The following is an 18,983-nucleotide window of genomic DNA, read 5'->3' as shown; positions in this document are numbered from 1 at the left end:
GGGAGAGGCAGAGGTGAGGGTGCTCCGGACAGGGCCCTGAGCTGGCAGAGAAGATGCAGGCAAGCCCGCTCAGCACCACATGGGTTAGCTCATCTAAGCTGCAATAACCCGGTGTGGCCAGAACTGTGAGTTTCCCTGTTTACAGATGGGACACTGAGGCACAGAGTGGTGACGTCACTGGCTCAGGACTCATAGCTCCTAAGCTGCTTGCTTGGTGGACAGCTATCATTGGCAGGGCCTGTTCTGTGCTTTCGTTCATTTCCCTTGGACTGTGGCCCTCTCGAGTGACCAGGGACAGTCTTGGGTCCACCTTGTGCCCAGCCCTGGGCATTGAAGCCCACGTCTCTGCCCCGACCTAGCCCATCCCCCTCCGGGTCACCCTCGAAGGCTCCCGGGCTGCGGCCGGCTCTGCCGTGCAGGAAGCTGACCCTGCCTGTCTTGGCTTCTCCCTGCTTGGCTATAAATAGCAGCTGCCGCGGCGGGCAGGAAGCTGCATCTCCCAGCACCTGGGCCCTGGGCGCTGCCCCCTTGCCGCAGCGACGCCTCCCGGAACTGTGCGGCCCTCCGTGGGAACATGGAGGTGGAAGCGTGCTGTGCGCTGCGAGTGTGCTCTCCGGTTTGCTGTGTGACCTTCAGGCTTTCTCTGCCCTCTCTGTGTCACAGCCCCCGGCTGTGGGTCCAGGCCACCTCCTCACTCGCCGTGCCATCAGGAGTGCCTTTGGGTGCTTGGAGGTGCGGAGGGCGCAGTGTGAGGTTTGACATTGGGAAGGGGGGCCTAGCTTTTGCCTTGGAGAGAGAGGAGTGGAGTGGGAGGGGCACTGGGGGAACCTGGGGAGGGAGCTTCCCGGAGGAGACATGCGTGTCTGGATGCTCAGCTGGACGGTGGGAGGCTGGAGGGCCATGGCGACGTGGAACCGCCCGGAGGGCCCCTGACCCGGAGGTGGGCAAGGGGAGGGCTCAGCTGGACGGTGGGAAGCTGGAGGGCCATGGCGACGTGGAACCGCCCGGAGGGCCCCTGACCCGGAGGTGGGCAAGGGGAGGGCTCAGCTGGACGGTGGGAAGCTTGAGGGCCATGGCAACACGGAACCGCCCGGAGGGCCCCTGACCCGGAGGTGGGCAAGGGGAGGGCTCAGCTGGACGGTGGGAAGCTTGAGGGCCATGGCAACACGGAACCGCCCGGAGGGCCCCTGACCCGGAGGTGGGCAAGGGGAGGGCACGGGCCCTGGAGACCCAGCCCCCTGCCAGGTTGCTGTGTGATTTTTGCACAGCCTCTCTGGAACCTGTGAAATGGGAGTGACGCCACCTCGAAGCAGCTCTGGCAGGAAAGTGACGCAGAAGGGCTTTGAAGCAAGGAAGGCGTTTCTTCATGCGTTTCGTTGTGCCCTCTGTCGTCTTTAAGTGCCACGAGGGCTCCGGTTGCTGATGGCTTTATGTGCTTCTGGGGCAGGGTTCACTCAGTTCCTTGCTCACCTGCCCCAGGGCCCTGGCTTCTTAGCAGGGGTCTGTGAGAATGTGGTCACAGGAGCTGGGGGGAGGGTGCTGTCCACGCCAAGGACATCCAGAGCAACTTCAGGTGACCTCTGGTTCCCCAGCCCCCCACTCCCCATTTTGAGAGACACCAGCTGCTTGGGGCCTCGGGCATCTTCCTCCCATGAGTGCCCTGCAGTGGCTTTGTGTACCCTGCAAAGCCTTCTGCAGCCTGGCACGCAGGGACTCGAGGAAGCACAGGGCTCAGCATTGGGGTTGCTTATGGATCTCACTAGAGCATGGGCTGGACAATAGGGCCATTTGTGACCGGTCAGGAAAAAACGTTGCTCAAAAGTGTCGATAAATTCTTTGTTGTTAATCTAGAGAGGGAAGTCTCTAGTCATAGGCCGCAGGGCTCTGTCCAATCACGTTTTCATCAGACGCTAGACTCTGAACTGCTGGGGATGTGTATTCACATACAGGTGGTGACCCTGGGCATGTTTGCCCATGCTGTGTAGCACTGGGGAGACTGAGGCACGTGGACCTTGGAGAATTGGCTGTTGGGAGTTCAGGATCTGTGGGGAGGGGCCTTGGGAGTTCCCTGGAGGCCCAAAGGTTTTTGTGTTTGAAGCCTGTGTTAAGCTGAGTAATGGTCCCTGCAAGATGTCCTAATTCCCAGAAGCTGTGAATATATTATTTTACACCGCAAAGGGGATTTAAGGTGGCAGATGGAATTAAGGCTTCTAACCAGCTGACCTTGAGATGGGAGATTATCCTGGATTATCTGCGTGGGCTCGATGTAATCACAACGGTCTTTATAAGAAGGAAGCAGGAGGTCAGAGTCAGAGAGATTGGAAGATGCTGCGCTGCTGGCTGTGAGGATGGGGAAGGGGCCATGAGCCAAGGAGTGCAGGCGGTCGCTAGAAGCCATACGGGGTGATGGACGGGTTCTTCGCTAGAGCCTCCAGACTGCACGCAGCCCTGCCGACACCTTGATTTTAGCCCTGTTAGATCCATTTGAGACTTTGGACCTCTAAAACTGTATTAACTTACACTGGCTGGGCACGGCGGCTCACGCCTGTAATCCCAGCACTTTGGCAGGCTGAGGTGGGAGGATCGCTTGAGGCCTGGAGTTCAAGATCAGCCTGGGCAACATAGTGGTACCCCGCCATCTCTACAGAAAATACAAAAAAAAATCTGGGCATGGTACCTGTGGTCCCAGCTAATTAGGGGGCTGAGGTGGGAGGAGACTTGAGCTCTGGAGTTGGGGGCTGCAGAGACACTGCACTCCAGCCCGGTGACTGAGTGAGACCCTGTCTCAAACAAACAAACAAACAAAAAACCCCCAAACTCCCTAAAAACTTGTGCTGTTTTTAAGTCATCCAGTTTGTGGCGAATTGTTACAGGAGTAGAGGACACGTGGGGCCCCTACGGACCTGTGATTTCCCTGTGACCCGGCAGGCGGGAACAGGGCTGTGGGTGATGTGGTCATGGAGACAATGGCCGCGTTCCTACCGCTGGTGACCTTGGAATTAAGTGACCTCTCAGTTTCTTGGCCTTGACCTGGGGGCTGTGGCTGAAGGGCACAGAGTGAAGAGAGAAACGCAAATTGTAAAGGACTGTGCTGATGAGAAACACAGAGCCCTGGTGTGGGGAAGGGGTGACACGAGGTAGGGAGATTGGTGCTTTCTTTCTTTTCTCTGTGTGTGTGTGTCTGTCTGTGTGTGTGTGTGTGTGTGTGTGTGTGTGTGTGTGAGAGAGAGAGAGAGAGAGAGTCTTGCTCTGTTGCCCAGGCTGGAGTGCAGTGGTGCCATTGCAGCTCATGGCAGCCTCGACTTCCCAAGCTCAAGCAGTCCTCCCATCTCAGCCTTCTGAGTAGCTGGGACTATAGGCACATGTCACCACGCCCGGCTAATGGTGCTGATTTTTAGTAGAGACTAGCTGTCACTCTGCTGCCCAGGCTGGCCTTGCCCTCCTGAGCCCAGGCGATCCTCCTGCTGTGGCCTCCCAGAGTGCTGTGGTTCCAGGTCTGAGCCACTGCGCCCAGCCCATTTTGTTTCTCTCTTTTTAAAAATCCCTTCAATCCAGTTGGGGTAGCTGGTCCCAGTGGTTGACTGGAAAAACAGTGTGTTCCCAGCATGTCCCGTGACAAGCCACAGTTGATATCTCCCAGGTGAGTCTCCCGGGTGGGCTCTGGGAGCTCTGGCCTTTCCCAAGGGGCAGGTGTTCCGGGTTCTCAGAACAGCAGGGCTGGGCACATGCTGCTGCCTCCAGCTTATTAAAAAGAGGAAGAAAAGGCCGCGCCTCCTGCCCCAGGCCTCCGGGCCTGCATCCAGGAACCTGAAGACTGCAATTAACTGAAACTGGATCTTTAGTGGGGAGAGGTTCTCCTGGGCTGTTGGAAGAGACTGCAGGTCCCAGGGCCCGAGGAGGGCCGCCGGCTTGTCAGGGACTATGTGGGGTCTGGGGGTAAAGAGGCGGCCAGGGGAGAGGGGAGAGAGGGGAGAGGGAGACCCGGCCGGCCAAGCCTCAGGCCAGAATGCCAAGCTCGGGGCTGCAAGCTAGGGTGGCGTTTTGTTAGAAGAAAATTACAGGTGACTTTCAGGTGACGGGAGCCCCTTTCCTGGAGGTTGCCGCCTCTCGCTGCGGCCTGGGCTTTTCCACCAGCCTCTGTGTATCGCTCTGCACGCCCTGGGGCCCCGCCTTGTCTGTGGACACGTGGGTGTGTGTGTGTGGATCTGCTCTGCGTTTGCTGTTGGGGAAGCCGTGTAACTGCCGGTTTTGTAGGTCAAAAGTGGTCGCGTATTGACAGCTCTGCGGATAATTCAGCACAGCCGTTCCAGATGTGCTGGATGTTCCAGACTCTGTTCTCAGGCAGGTTATTGCTGACTCTGCCTCAGTTTCCCAGTATGTAAAATGAGGCCCTCCGAAGTCCTCACCTTCTAGGATTGTTTGGAGAATGAGAAGGGTAATAGACACAGCATCCTGAGCCGTGGCGTTAGCTGTGATCGTTTTATCTTAACGATGGCAGGTTTTCACCAGGCGCTGGTGCAGTTTCATCCAGTTGGCTAATTTTAACTTCTTGTAGTATTTTGTCATGGGGACGTTTTCCCTGGAGAAGGCCACTTGGGGTGATCAGGTGCTTGCTGTGGAAAGGGGCTGCCGTGGACTTACTGGAGCGCCTCTGGGTGCCCGGGTGCTGCGGCCAGTGGGTTTGCCGACTCTGGGCTTCTCCAGGTGAGGCCAGGGGTGCTCCATGGGACTGCGCTGGGTCGGCTGGCCTCCAGTGAGGTGTGAGCCACCCTGCCAGGTCCTAGTGGGAGCCACCAGGGTCAGGCTGGGCCTGTGGTTTGGCCACTGCTGTACATAAAAGACTTTTTGGTTTTTAGAAGCAGAACGAATGTGTTCTCTATAAGCTGGAAAATTAAGGGACAAAAAGCTTGCACATAAAAAAATACAACCACGTACCCACCCCCCAGAGAGAGACTGCCAGCCTCCTGGCCAGTGTGGATTCGGATGAAAAGGAACAGAGCTGTCTCCACCCCACTCACCACCCTCCCCCGCCACCAGTGGCTGTTGGGGGAAGGGGCTATGAAATGTACGGATTCTGGAGCCCCAAGTCCAGACCCAGTAGGTTAGACTCCTCAAGGGTGGGCAGGTATTTGGCAGCTGGGGTGGGGCTGTGAGTGGGTGGGACCCGGGTTCGGTCCTGCCTCTGCCTTCCATTAGGTGGGGCAGAAAGCCTCGCTTCTCTGAGCCCTGCTTCTCTGAGCCCTTCTTAAATGGGTCCGGCAGGAGGACCTGCACACAGTAGGTGCCCAGCTGACACTCAGGCATTCGGTAGGAACGGCAGGGTTCTCTGCCGGGGCACTGTTGGAGTTTTGGGGGGCTGGGTCATTCTCTTGTGGGGACTGCTGTGGGCATTGCAGGCTGCCTAGCTATACCCCTGCTCCCTCCCCTCAGACCCCAGCAGCACCCCAGCCCCCTTTGACATAGCCAGAAATGCCTCCTGACCTTGCCTCTGGGGGTCACAGTCACTCCCACCAGCCCCCTGCAATACAAGATCTTAGCAAGGGACCCCGGGAGGGGAGGGAGGTCCCGGGAAGGAGTCTTCCTCCGAGCCTGCATCCAGCATGTGGATTTGGCTCATTCACATACTTAGGTACCTACTGTGCTCTTCCCAGGGAGGCAGGACACTGCCCACCCACCCCTGCTGTGCCCCTGGGATAGAGCGGTGACCCAAGGCCCTGTTCTTGCCGCCGTTTCTCCCTTTGTGAAATGGGCTAAGGTTGTCTTGAGGGGTTGCTGGTGATCCAGTGAGGTGCTCTGTCACCTTAGGCGGGCTGTGTTCTTTATAGGCCTCAGTTTCCCCATCTGGAGAAAGGCATTTACTTTCTGGGTGTCAGTGGGGAGCCAGGAGTTGTGTCGGCTGTGATGGTGAGCCCATGATGTGTGCCTTCTCCGTCCTGGGGCTCCCTCAGCGTGCTGTGCCCCGGCGCTGGGGCAGGAAGCCCCTCAGCACCTTCTCTGTGCCCAGCCTTGCGGGTGGGGGTCTCTACTCGGGGGCTCAGGGGCCTTCCTCCCCAGGCCCCCGAGGAGCCAGCTCAGCAGAGATCCCTAAGGCGATTAAGTGGGTTCATTTGATCCTGAACGTGAACCTGAGCAGGCGGCTTATCTCCTCAAAAGCCAGGCGGGCAGTGGGCCACCTGGCCAGACAGGGGGTATGGGATTTTATCCTCCAGCCATGGCCCTGCCCCTCCCACTGCCAACCCCTCAGCTGCATGCCTGCCTCAGGGCCGGCACATGCCGTGTGAATTTATCTGATCCCTGATCCAGCAACCATCATCATTGCCAGGCAAGCAACGAAGGCTCAGAGAGGTTAATGCCTGGCTCAGTGCCACACAGCATCCCAACCACCCCCGACCATACCCCACAGACTTGGAAAATCCCCTCTCCTCCCGGGCACTGAAATTCCTCCTTCATACAGAATTAACGACAGCAACAATCAGTGAGTGCCCCAACCGCCGGGGTAATGGGGAAACGAGAGGAGGAGTGGCCGGCTCCCCCTCAGAACGAGTAAGCGTGGATTCGAGAGAAAGCCGCTCAGAGCCCTGCGGTCCTGGAGGGAGATGAGAGTGACGTTTAAGACACCGCTAGTGTTTGGGCTGGTTCTGGAAGTTTATTTTTAACGGCCAGGTCATTAGAAAATTGTGTAGGGAGGGTGACTTTTATGGAGTGGGACTGTCCCAAAGGCCATGTGCCAGTCACGAGGCAGCCAAAAACATCCGTGGGGCGGGAACCCAGCCATGGAGCCCCCACCCCCAGCGGCACAGAAAAAATAACAGGGACAGTGAAGGTGACATGCTGTTGTTGCGAGGTGGTATGACAATAATAAACAGTGACAAGGTGCTTGAAGAACAGGAACAATATGCTTGCCATCCTACTGTGAGCCAGGCGTGGTGGCGGGCGCCTGTAGTCCCAGATACTCGGGAGGCTGAGGCAGGAGAATCGCTTGAACCCAGGAAGCGGAGGTTGCAGTGAGCTGAGACTGTGCCATTGCACTGCAGCCTGGGTAACAGAGCAAGATTCTGCACCCCCCAAAAATTAACAGACCCTCTGTTTTCATATTAATGATAATGACAAAAAGAAAGAACAGTAGACCAGGCACCGTGATAGATCTCCACCCTGTCGCTGTCTGGCTTGGGCGACCGCAGTAGCCCCTTCCTGGTCCCCAGTCCACTCTGGTCCCACCTATCTGGTCTCCAAGTTGCAGCCAGAGAGATCCCGTCAGAAAGACCAGGAGACTCTCAAGTCTCTGGCCCCACACACTCCATCCTCTTCCCACTGCTCTGAGAATAAATCCAGAGGCTGTCTGGGAGCTCCTCGGCCCTCACCAGCTGCATCTGCCTCTAGGCCTTGGAATTTGTTGTTCCCCCACCTGGAATGCTGTTCCCTGCATATAGACACAGCTGGCTCCTTGCTGCCAGTCAGGTCTCAGCTCAGTGCACCTTCAGGAGGCCCAGTGTGATGTGCAGGGGAGTGAGGGCGGAGGAGCGGTCCTGCAGGAGCACCCCAGGCCCCTCTCTCCCACCAGCTGGCTCCTTCACCAGATTCCATAGTCATGGCTATTATGGTTATTTTATAATCTTACATATTTTAGAATTAGATCTCATTTTGTGTGTATTTATATATGTTTATATGTAAATATCTATTCTTTATAACGTACTTTTGTCATATAAAAATACATGATTCAGCCTGACCAGCATGGAGAAACTCTGTCTCTACTAAAAATACAAAAGTAGCTGGGTGTGGTGGTGGGAGCCTTTAATCCCAGCTACTCCGGAGGCTGAGGCGGGAGGATCGCTTGAACCCAGGAGGCGGAGGTTGCAGTGAGCTGATACGGTGCCACTGCACTCCAGCCTGGGCGGTGGCACGAGACTCCATCTCAAAAACAATAAAGTTAGATTAAAATGAAATAAAAAACAATGTTAACAGTAAGCCTGCATCACTGCTTCCGCGCTTTGGGGCCACTGAGCACAAGCACTGCTGCACCGTCACAGCTGATCTGATCCCCGGGAAGGACACTCACAGGCAAGACCGTCTGGACTGTGCAGCCTCATGAGTAACCAGAGGGGTCATGTCCTGGGCTGGACAGGGCGGGACAGTGCAAGATCTCATCACACTACTTAGAACAGCTCACAATTCAAAACTTAGGAATTGGCTGGGCGAGGTGGCTCATGCCTGTATTCTCAGCATTTTGGGAGGCTGAGGCGGGTGGATCGCTTGAAGCCAGGAGTTTGAGACCAGCCTGGCCAACACGGTGAAACCCCATCCCTACTAAAAATAAAAAAAATTAGCTGGGCATGGTGGCAGACACCAGTGATCCCAGCTACTCGGGAGGCTGAGGCATGAGAATCTCTTGAACTTGGGAGGCGGAGGTGGAGGTTGCAGTGAGCTGAGAGTGCACCACTGCACTCTAGCCTGTGCAAACTTATGAATTGTGTATTTGTGGAGGACAAGGTGGGTGGATCGCTTGAAGCCAGGCGTTCAAGACCAGCCTGGCCAACATAGTGAAACAAGGTCTCTATCAGATATACAAAAATTAGATGGGTGTGGTGGCAGACGCCTGTAATCCCAGCTGCTCAGGAGGCTGAGGCAGGAGAATCTCTTGAACTTGGAGGCAGAGGCGGAGGCTGCAGTGAGCCGAGATCGCACTACTGTACTCCATCCTGTACAACAGAGCGAGGAAAAAAAACCCAAAAACTTATGAAGTGTTTATTTATGGGAGTTTCTGTTTAATGTTTTCAGACCGCCATACTGAAACTGTGGAAAGCTGCCGTGGCTGAGCGGGGACTGTGTACATATTTATTAAGCTCTTACTGTATGCTGGGCGCTTGTCAGGCGGTTTGCTCGCTCAGCCTCTGAGTCAGCCCTATGAGCTGAGTTTCTGTTTTACCGGTGAGGAAGCAGGTCAGAAGGGGTAAGTGATGAACCCAGGGTCGCAGGGCTGGAAAGCAGTGCAGCTGGGATTTGAACCTGGGTCTTGGACCTTGTCTTGAGATCACGAGAGCTGTGCTCTGTGCCTTGCTGCAGGCTGAGCCCTGCCAGGGAGCAGAAACCGCGTGTGCCTGGGATGGGTCCCTCCTGCCTGCCTGTGCTCCACCTACGCACACCCCTAACCGCTGCCCCGGGTAGTGTGTGGCTTTGCATGTGTCTGGGGTGACACGGAGACTCTGGGGTGGGGCCAGTTCACCGCTCTGCCTGTGTGCATGGCACTTTGCTCATCTACTGGACCCAGAGAGGGTCCCCAAGCTGAAAGGCTGTTTCATGCCACTTGTCCATCACCCCCGCCCTGGCCACAGAAGCAGGAACTTCCCAGCTTGGGGCTGGGCAGGGAATCAGTGTGGCTCGCTCCCGTGGCTCACTCTGGGGAGTGTGTGGGGCTGCTGGGCTGTTTCAGTTTCTGTTGCATTTCTTGCTCGGACTCAGGGCCCTGACCCTGGCCGGGCCACTCCGAGCTGAGCTGAGCTCACTGGGACATGAGAAAGAGCCCGGGCCGAGCTGCCCTTGCCTGGCATCCTTGGGCCTTGTCCCCATCAATGTAGTGGGAGCTGTGGGGCCCCGTGTGGGTGGGTTGTTGTGGAGGGATTGGGTGTGGATACTGGGGCTGAAAGCTGATGGGGGCTCCGGGGAAGCCTGTGCCTCAGACCCCTCCAGACCAGAGGCTTCCGCAGAGCCTGGTCCAGGAGGATCTGGGTGGGGGCTGCCTTGTCTCTGGGTGCTTTTGCTGTCCCTGGCCTCTGGCCCCAACCTGGCCCCAAACAAAGTCTGTGTTTCCTGGCCCTGTTGTGGAGGGGGAGGCCGGGAAGGTGGGCTCATTCATCCACCTCTCATCATGAGCCTCTGCTCCCTCCCTCTGGACCCTGCTTCTGGGTGTTCCAGGTGCTGGGGACATTGACTGGCATCTCAGTAGGGTTGCGGGCTGGCCTGGGGCCCTGGGAAGGTGGCCTGGTGCAATGCTGCGGGGCTTGGATTGGAGTTTCAGGCCCATTTGAGGCTCCCCGCCCCCCCCAGGACTCTGTGTGTCAGCCCCACTCCGGGGCTCTGTGTCCTAACCCCGGGGACTCTGTGTGACAGCCTCGATGTCCACTCCTGTGCATGGGCGCTGGCTGAAGGATGGAAGCGGGTCCCTCCTGGGAGCAGGTCACGGGTGCTGGGTCTGGGGCTGGTGTGGAGGATGTCCCTGGGGGTTGAGTGGGGGCAGAGCCTGCTTGTGAGGTGGAAGGCAGGTGACTAAATCAGTGCAGCCACCGGCCACCGCTCCCACCTGGAATGTCCCCAGGTCCTCAGGACAAATCTCTTTCACCATCAGTTGACCCAGCAATTAATTGTGCCTGGCTGATGGTGCCTCCCGCCCTCCAGGAAGCCTCTAATGGCCAGACCCTTCTCCTTGGCAGGGAGGAGGCTGAAGAGGGTCCACGGTGGTTTATCTATCCGGGTACAGATTGGGGGTGGGGCAGGCCAGGCAGCCTCTCTGGGAGAAGCCAGCAGCTGACATTTGAGGGCACTTGCCATTCCTATCTGGGCTAAACCTGAGTTAATCTACAGTACCCTGTGAGGCAGGTGCTGTGATGAGTGAGCCTCTTACCCAAAGGGCCACTGTGAGGCACAGAAAGCTTTCCCGAAACTTCCATCTCATTCGGAAGTCCCCAGGGCACCCTTCCCACAGAGCCCCATGTCACCTCCCGCCCCACTGGGACTCTCCGGGCAGGGCGTGCTGGCTGGCACTGGGTGTGGACCCCAGCCCCAGGAGCTCTCCCGGAGGGCTTTATTGCCTCATTGCCTCTGTCTGTACGGGGAGGATGCAGGGCCAGGGCGGCTGGAGGAATCGAAGGTGCTACTCAGCGTCAGGGGCTTAGCCTTGTGCCGGGCAGTGAAACCCTGAGCGTCAGGCCCCTGGGGGCTGTCGCTCCCCGTGAGTGGGACGGAGCTGGATGGACAGGTGGATGGACAGATGGCCTCTCCGTGCGGCCGCATGGGGCCTCTGCGGCCTCTGGGCCCGCGCTGCGCTTCTGCTCTGTCGTGGCCGGTGCTTGGCCGTGAGCCAGCCTCCTGTCACCCCGACTCGCCAGAGCCCGCGCCCCGCTTCCCTCCAGAAAACGGTCGATACCCCGGCTCCTTCCTGGCCTCTAATTGCTCCCACTGGCTGGCTGCTGTCTCGGATGGCGGCCCCACACTCCGCAGTGAGATGGACGGCAAGGTTTCTGGGAAGCCGGGTCCCTGCTAAATCCAGGACGCCGTCGGGTTGGAGAATGGGGCGGCTGGGGGCAGAGGGTCTGACTCCCAGGGTCCTGTCTCCCCAGCCGTTGCTGGCTGTGTGACCTGGGGCAGGTGACCCTCTGTGGGTCTCAGTTTCCCCACCCCTGAAATGGGGTCAGGATGGAGATGCCTCGACGGGCAGTGGATTGCACATGGCCTGGTAGGAGGTGAGGGTCGTTCTTATTACTCTGATGGTGGCTGTCATGGTTTTTACGGCGGTTACTCCCCAGTCGCTGTGCCCGGTGTCAGTGTAACCTCCTGTGTTGGGAGCAGACAGGTGGCCTTGGGGCCTGGGACATGTTCCTGGGCAGAGAGGGCATGGGGTTGCCCCTCAGTCCCCCTCTGGATGGGGCTGTGGCCCAGCCCCCACCTCCCTCCTGATCCCACTGCAAGCCCTGTCCATTTGCTTCCCTGCTGCCAGTCCCTTAGTCTTGGTCTGGCGGCCCTTGCCTGGCTGGTGGAGGAGGAATGGAGGGACAGAGGCTCTGACCCCATCTTCGCCCACTGCCCACCCTCGACTGTTGCAGTCCAGCGGGGCCTGAGACCTTGGTGAACTCCCGGTGGCTGCCTCTGCAGCTTTCAGGAGAGCTGGCTCGGGGCGGGCTGCCTCAGCTGTCACTGCAGAAGAAAAACAAAATATCCTACCTGGTGGCTTCTCAATGGAGAGGCCACGGAGCCTGCCTCCCTCCCGCTCTGTTGCTTGGGCGATACCACTGCAGGGGACAGGGAGGCTCCTTGTTTACCCCTGTGGGAGGATGTACCCATGGACCTGGGCTGACCCTGGAAGGGCAGTGAGCCACCTCCACATCTCAGGGCACCTGGCTTGTGCTGTGCCTGAAGTCACCAAACTCCAGCCTGCAGAGAAGACTTCTGGGGGTCATGTGTACCCTTCGGGACCAGGACCTGATCTGTGGGTCAGTGGGGTCCAGTTTAGAGCTTTTGCAGAGCATGCCCGAAGCTGGCTCATGCCAGCCTGGAAGGCTCCCAGGGCCTGGGGTGGGCGCTGAGGGTCTTGGCCCCAGTTCCCAGTGCAGAGGTGGCCTGGAATGGAGCCCAGGCTGCTGTCACTGCCTCGCCCCTCTGTGGGCACCATGGGTGCTTTGTCAATATCCATTCTTCTCTCTTCTGGAAGATGTGCTTCCTGTGGCCCTGCTGAGGGTGTGGCTGCTGGCCAGGGGAGGCTGGGCTGAGAGGGAGGATTTATCCTGAACCTCCAGTTTGAGTAGTCACAGGTCCTGGAGGGGACCAAGGCAATGGCCCACCCTGCTCCTGTGGCTGCCAGGTTTGGTGGGACAGGCTCCAGCTGGGTCTGGAGAGGGCAAAAGGTCAAGACCTCCGTGGAGCCCTCCCCTCCTGTAGCCAGGAACCCATAGCCCCCATCCTCTTCCTGCTCTCCCCCCAACCCCCTCCAACTCTCCACCCCGATCCTCCTCCAGCTCTCCACTCCATCCCCTCCAGCTCTCCACTCCATCCTCCTCCAGCTCTCTACTCCCCATTCCCCTCCAGCTCTCTACTCCCCAACCCCCTCCAGCTCTCCACCCCATCCCCCTCCAGCACTCTACCCCCATCCCCCCTCCAGCTCTCCACCCCACCCCCCTCCAGCTCTTCACCCCATCCCCCTCCAGCTCTTCACCCCATCCCCCTCCAGCTCTCCACCCCATCCCCCACCAGCTCTCCACTCCACAACCCCCTCCAGCTCTCCACCCCATCCCCCTCCAGCTCTCCACTCCCCAACCCCCTCCAGCTCTCCACCCCATCCCCCTCCAACTCTCAACCCCATCCCCCTCCAGCTCTCCACCCCCATCCCCCTATAGCTCTCCACTCCCATCCCCCTCCAGCTCTCCACTCCCATCACCCTCCAGCTCTCCACTCCCCATCCCCCTCCAGCCCTCCACTCTCCATCCCCCTCCAGCTCTCCACTCCCATCCTCCTCCAGCTCTCCACTCCCATCCCCCTCCAGCTCTCCACTCCCCATCCCCCTCCAGATCTCCACTCCCATCCCCTTCCAGCTCTCCATTCCCCATCACCCTCCAGATCTCCACTCCCATCCCCCTCCAGCTCTCCACTCCCCATCCCCCTCCAGATCTCCACTCCCATCCCCCTCCAGCTCTCCACTCCCATCCCCCTCCAGCTCTCCACTCCCATCCCCCTCCAGCTCTCCACTCCCATCCCCCTCCAGCTCTCCACTCCCATCCCCCTCCAGCTCTCCACTCCCATCCCCCTCCAGCTCTCCACTCCCATCCCCTTCCAGCTCTCCATTCCCCATCACCCTCCAGATCTCCACTCCCATCCCCCTCCAGCTCTCCACTCCCCATCCCCCTCCAGATCTCCACTCCCATCCCCCTCCAGCTCTCCACTCCCATCCCCCTCCAGCTCTCCACTCCCATCCCCCTCCAGCTCTCCACTCCCATCCCCCTCCAGCTCTCCACTCCCATCCCCCTCCAGCTCTCCACTCCCATCCCCCTCCAGCTCTCCACTCCCATCCCCCTCCAGCTCTCCACTCCCCATCCCCCTCCAGATCTCCACTCCCATCCCCCTCCAGATCTCCACTCCCCATCCCCCTCCAGATCTCCACTCCCATCCCCCTCCAGATCTCCACTCCCATCCCCCTCCAGCTCTCCACTCCCATCCCCCTCCAGCTCTCCACTCCCCATGCCCCTCCAGCTCTCCACCCCTCACCCGCCTCCAGCTCTCCACCCCTCACCCCCCTCCAGCTCTCCACTCCCATCCCCCTCCAGCTCTCCACTTCCATCCCCTCCAGCTCTTCACTCCCCATGCCCCTCCAGCTCTCTACCCCCATCCCCCTCCAGCTCTCTACCCCCATCCCCCTCCAGCTCTCCACTTCCATCCCCTCCAGCTCTTCACTCCCCATGCCCCTCCAGCTCTCTACCCCCATCCCCCTCCAGCTCTCCACCCCCATCCCCCTCCAGCTCTCCACTCCCCATCCCCCTCCAGCCCTCCACTCTTCATCCCCCTCCAGCTCTCCACTCCCATCCCCCTCCAGCTCTCCACTCCCATCCCCCTCCAGATCTCCACTCCCCATCCCCCTCCAGATCTCCACTCCCATCCCCCTCCAGATCTCCACTCCCATGCCCCTCCAGCTCTCCACTCCCATCCCCCTCCAGCTCTCCACTCCCCATCCCCCTCCAGCCCTCCACTCTCCATCCCCCTCCAGCTCTCCACTCCCATCCTCCTCCAGCCCTCCACTCCCCATCCCCCTCCAGCCCTCCACTCTCCATCCCCCTCCAGCTCTCCACTCCCATCCCCCTCCAGCTCTCCACTCCCATCCCCCTCCAGCTCTCCACTCCCATCCCCCTCCAGCTCTCCACTCCCATCCCCCTCCAGATCTCCATTCCCCATCCCCCTCCAGCTCTCTACTCCCATCCCCCTCCACATCTCCACTCCCATGCCCCTCCAGCTCTCCACTCCCATCCCCCTCCAGCTCTCCACTCCCCATGCCCCTCCAGCTCTCCACCCCTCACTCCCCTCCAGCTCTCCACCCCTCACCCCCCTCCAACTCTCCACTCCCCATGCCCGTCCAGCTCTCTACCCCTCACCACCCTCCAGCTCTCCACCCCCATCCCCCTCCAGCTTTCCACCCCCATCCCCCTCCAGCTCTCTACTCCCCATCCCCCTCCAGCTCTCCACCCCCATCCCCCTCCAGCTCTAGACCCTGGATGCCCTCCCTGCCCACCCTCCCTTCACTGCAGGGTTGCCGTGGTTTCTAGGGGCTACTCTTTGCAATTGCCTTGCTCACTTATTGGTGTACAGGAGGGTGTTTACTTCTGGTTGCTGAGTGGCTGAAGGTTGATGGTGTCCTGGTCAAGGCAGGTCGAAGCTGCCTCTGGGTTTGAATGTCATCTGGGTCTGCCTCTTGTGGCTGTGTGGCCGTGGTGGTGGCTTCCCATCTCTGAGTGTGGTGAATGGACAAGTCAGGTTGGCCTCTGTGGTTGGGGTGAGCCTGGTGGGCTTCCTGGAGGAGGAAAAAGATGGTGCTTGTGAGGGTATGTTTGTTAGAGTTGAGGGTAAAAGCCAACACCAGGAGGTGGGCCTTACAGGGCTTGCTTGGGAGTTGGCAAGGGAGGTGGGATCGTGTGGGGCAAGTCTCAGCCTGTGGGCTTGGCAGAGGGCAGCGTTCAAACCGGTCCTCGATCCCCCGTGCATCCACTTTGCCGGGAGATGAGTCTGGCGAGCCCCAGGGTGCAAGGCCCTTCCTCCAGCTGTGGTGGACTGAGCTGGAGGCTTTGGAGGAACAGGGGTGCCCCCAGCTTGCCTGGGAGGGTGAGGGGGAGAGCGAAGGAGCAGATAGGATGCGTGGGGAAGAGCCAGCCAGTGGGCCTGGGCCTGAGCTGGAGTGTGCGTGGGTGGCCCCAAGCCAGTGAGGGTGACCTGGATGTGCACGAGCGTGAATGAGTGTGAGAGTTTGCAGCAGAGTGAGCGAGTGTGACTGCTGCGTTGAGCGAGTAAGTGGCGGGAGACCGTGGGTGTCTGCACAAGGGAGCGTGAGACAGTGAGACCGCGCCAGCGTGAGACCACGCTGCAGGGCTGAGCTTGGAGATGCCGAGCTGAGAAGCCTTGGCACGGATGGCTCTGCCAGGGTGGCATAAGGCCCGGTCCCCACTGCGGCCCATACTGCTCACACCCCAGCCGCTTGCGGCAGCGCTGTGCCCTGGCTCCCCATGGTGCAAGTACTTGGCCCTGGGTTTGGATCCCCGCTCACTCCCTTCCTTGCTGTGTGGCCTTGGGTGAGTCCTCCCTCACAGTGGCAGCTTCCTGGCCAGGGACGTGGATGGCTGTACTCCTTGCAGGGAGTGGATGTTGTCACCCCCTGCTTCTCTCCCCACCCCCCGGCTCTACCCAGGGTTGGAAGAAGGAGCAAGCCTCTGATTGTCAGCATGCCTTGCCCACCTTTCGGACTCCAGTGCCTGATGCTCTCCCTGCTGGCCCTTCCCACCTCACCGTGCCCAGCCTGGCCACCCAGCACCTCACTCGCCTGGACTGGCGCAATGGCCTCTCCCTTGGCTGCGGCTTCTGCCCTCACCCGTGCTGTGCGGCCGGGTGCACCTCCACTGTGGAGCAGGACCTTGGCCACCTGCAGCCTGCATAACCCTCCTACAGCTCCTTGCTCTGGTGATAAAACCCGTCTGCAGAAGCCCTCGTGATCTCCCCTGCTGCCTGCAGCCCGCCCCGCTCTCCCCCTTGCTGTGCTCCAGCCAGGGCCCTGGGCCCCGGGCCCCCTCCCACCTTGGCACCTCAGTCATCTCCCATGACAGTTGCCTCTCCTGGGAAGCCTGCTGAGTTTTCTAAATTGGGAACCCCTCTTTGGACCTATGTGTCACTCTACCACTGCTGGGAGATTCCCTGTTTCCCCTTGGACAATGTGACCTTGAGAATAGTCCTCACCTACCCTGACTGCAGCCACCGGGACACCCAGCACTGTTTGGGGATTGCAGGCTGAGCTGGCTGAGGGGAGCAGGTTAGGAGAAGATGGGGTCTGATCTCCCGGTCGACCCTCCCAGATGGAGGTCAGGATCTTCTTGGTACCCAGGGAGAGCGCCTGCCAGGCCTGGCTTTGTCCAAGCCCGTGACGGGGTGTATGCAGGTGGCTGGCCACTGAGGCTTCCGGGAGCCGGGGCAGGCGCTGTGAAGACGTGCCCAGGCCCTCCCTGTTTCCAGCCTTCCCGCAGGGTCTGATTTTGCAGCTGACGCAGATGGCATGACCAAGTGCCAAGCCCGGGGGCATTGTAGTGAAAAAAAATGCTTAAAAAAGAAAAAAGGGCAGGAAAGAAGCGGCTGGCTTGTCCCTCTGCGGGCTGCCTGCAGCTGCCCTTTCAAAGGCTCCCTCCTTGGGGCCTGAGAGGGCCTGCCAGGCACTGGAGAGGGCTGGCCTCTTGGAGCTTGGCTGCCAGCCCCTGGGTGGGGGTAGGAGTCATGCCCAGCAAGAATGAGCACTGGAAGTGGCACACACTGGCGCTGAGGGCACTTGACGTTCACAGCATTCCTGTGGGGTCAGCGTTTTAAAAATCGTTTCCATTTTAGAGTCGGGGAATCTGAGGCTCAGAGAGGTAGAGCTGCTTGCACCAGGTTGCACAGCTGGGAGGGGTAGAGGCCAGATTGGAGCCTGGGGAGCCTGCCTGGCCGCCCCAGTCCCGATCCCTCAGCTCCGGCTCCGGGTGGAGAAGGGGTTTTCCAGAGTTCCACGTGAGACTGACTCTGTCCAGTGCTCAACCTGCTCTACTGTTTTGTACCTGTTCTTTTTCACGCAGAAGTTCACACGATAAAGAATGGGTAAACCCCTCGGTGCAAATTAGCCGACAGTTATAAAGGGGTCCCCTTCTAGCCTCGGGCTGCCTTCTCTCCAGAAGTCATCAGCGTCCTCGCTTCCGTGGGAATCACGTTCTTCCTGCTGCATCTGACGGCCTCTGTGGGCCTCTCGCCAGATGTGAAGGTTGCTTTGTCCTCCCCAGAGTCCTCTCATGGAAACAGAGTCCGCAGGCTCGAAGCTGGCTTCCTAGACTCAGCCTGAGCCTCACGTTCCTCCCTGTGGTTTGAGTTTCTGCACGTCGTTCCTTGTGATTGTTCGGCTTGGATGTGCCACCGTTTGTCAGTGTGTTCATCTGCCGACGGACTGTGGGGTTGTTTCCAGTGTTTCTGCGATCGTGAATAGAGCTGCAGTGAACACTCGTGCACGAGTCTGTGGCTGTTTTCGTGTCGGCCTGATAAAAACCTAGGAGCGGAATTACTGGGTTATATGGCAAGCGTGTGTGTAACCGTAAGAATCGGCCAAACTGTTTTTGCGAAGTGGCTGCTCCGTTTGCATCCCGTCACAGGGGTGAGGCTTCCAGGTGCTCCTTCTCGTCGGCACTTGATGCCGTCCGTCTCAGTTGCCGTCCACCTGGGTGCCGAGGTCTTCCGTGGCTTTAATTGGCCTCTCTCAAGGACTGATGATACTGGGCATCTTTTTGTGTCTCGTCGGCCATTTGTAGATACTCTTTTGTGAAGTGTCTATGTCGTCTTTTGTCTGTTTGCTGCTGGATTGACTGGCCCGTGCTGATTTGTGGGTGTCCCCACTCACTGCATTGCAGTGGTAACTCAGAAATTCTTAAATGAGGCTGGGCACAGTGGCTCACACCTGTAATCCCAGCACTTTGGGAGGCCAAGGCAGGAGGATCAATTGAGCCCAGGGGTTGGAGACCAGCCTGGCAACATGATGAGACTCTGTCTCTACAAAAAATAAAAAATTAGCCAGGCATGGTAGCACGTGCTTGCAGTCCCAGCTACTCAGCAGGCTGAGGTGGGAGGATCACCTTAGGTTGAGTCTGCAGGAGCCATGGTTGTACCACTGCACTCCAGCCTGAGTGACAGATCGAGACTGTCTCCAAAAGACAATAACAAAAAAACTGCAAAATACCAACCAAACAAAAATTCTTTCATGAGAATAGTAGACACCCCCATCCCGGCCCCATCCTTCGGGTTTCAGCCCACCAGCCTGTTTGTGGGGTCCTCTGGGGAGTTAACGGGGGAGCTTCCCAGCAGCCTGGCGGTGCGGCCCTGGGCCCCTGGGTGGTCTTACAATCCTCACCTCTGGGCTTGAATCACAGCTCTAAGAACGTGGGCATGGATTTGATTGTCTGAGCCTCAGTCTCCCTCTCTGTCAGGCAGGTCGCAGTAGCTGCCTCCAGGGTTATCATGGGAAA

General features: G+C 59.0%; 1 protein-coding gene across 1 annotated transcript in view; it reads left to right on the top strand.

The window, feature by feature from the left end:
• The window catches only part of NCOR2 (nuclear receptor corepressor 2), a 240,317-nt gene that overhangs the window by 11,805 nt on the left and 209,529 nt on the right, over positions 1–18,983 (top strand). The window lies entirely within an intron of this gene.

This window comes from Callithrix jacchus, chromosome 9, assembly GCF_049354715.1.
Source record: "Callithrix jacchus isolate 240 chromosome 9, calJac240_pri, whole genome shotgun sequence".
NCBI classification, from domain to species: domain Eukaryota; kingdom Metazoa; phylum Chordata; class Mammalia; order Primates; family Cebidae; genus Callithrix; species Callithrix jacchus.
Note: the sequence above shows the minus strand (reverse complement) of the source record. Positions and strands in the feature narration are given on the sequence as shown.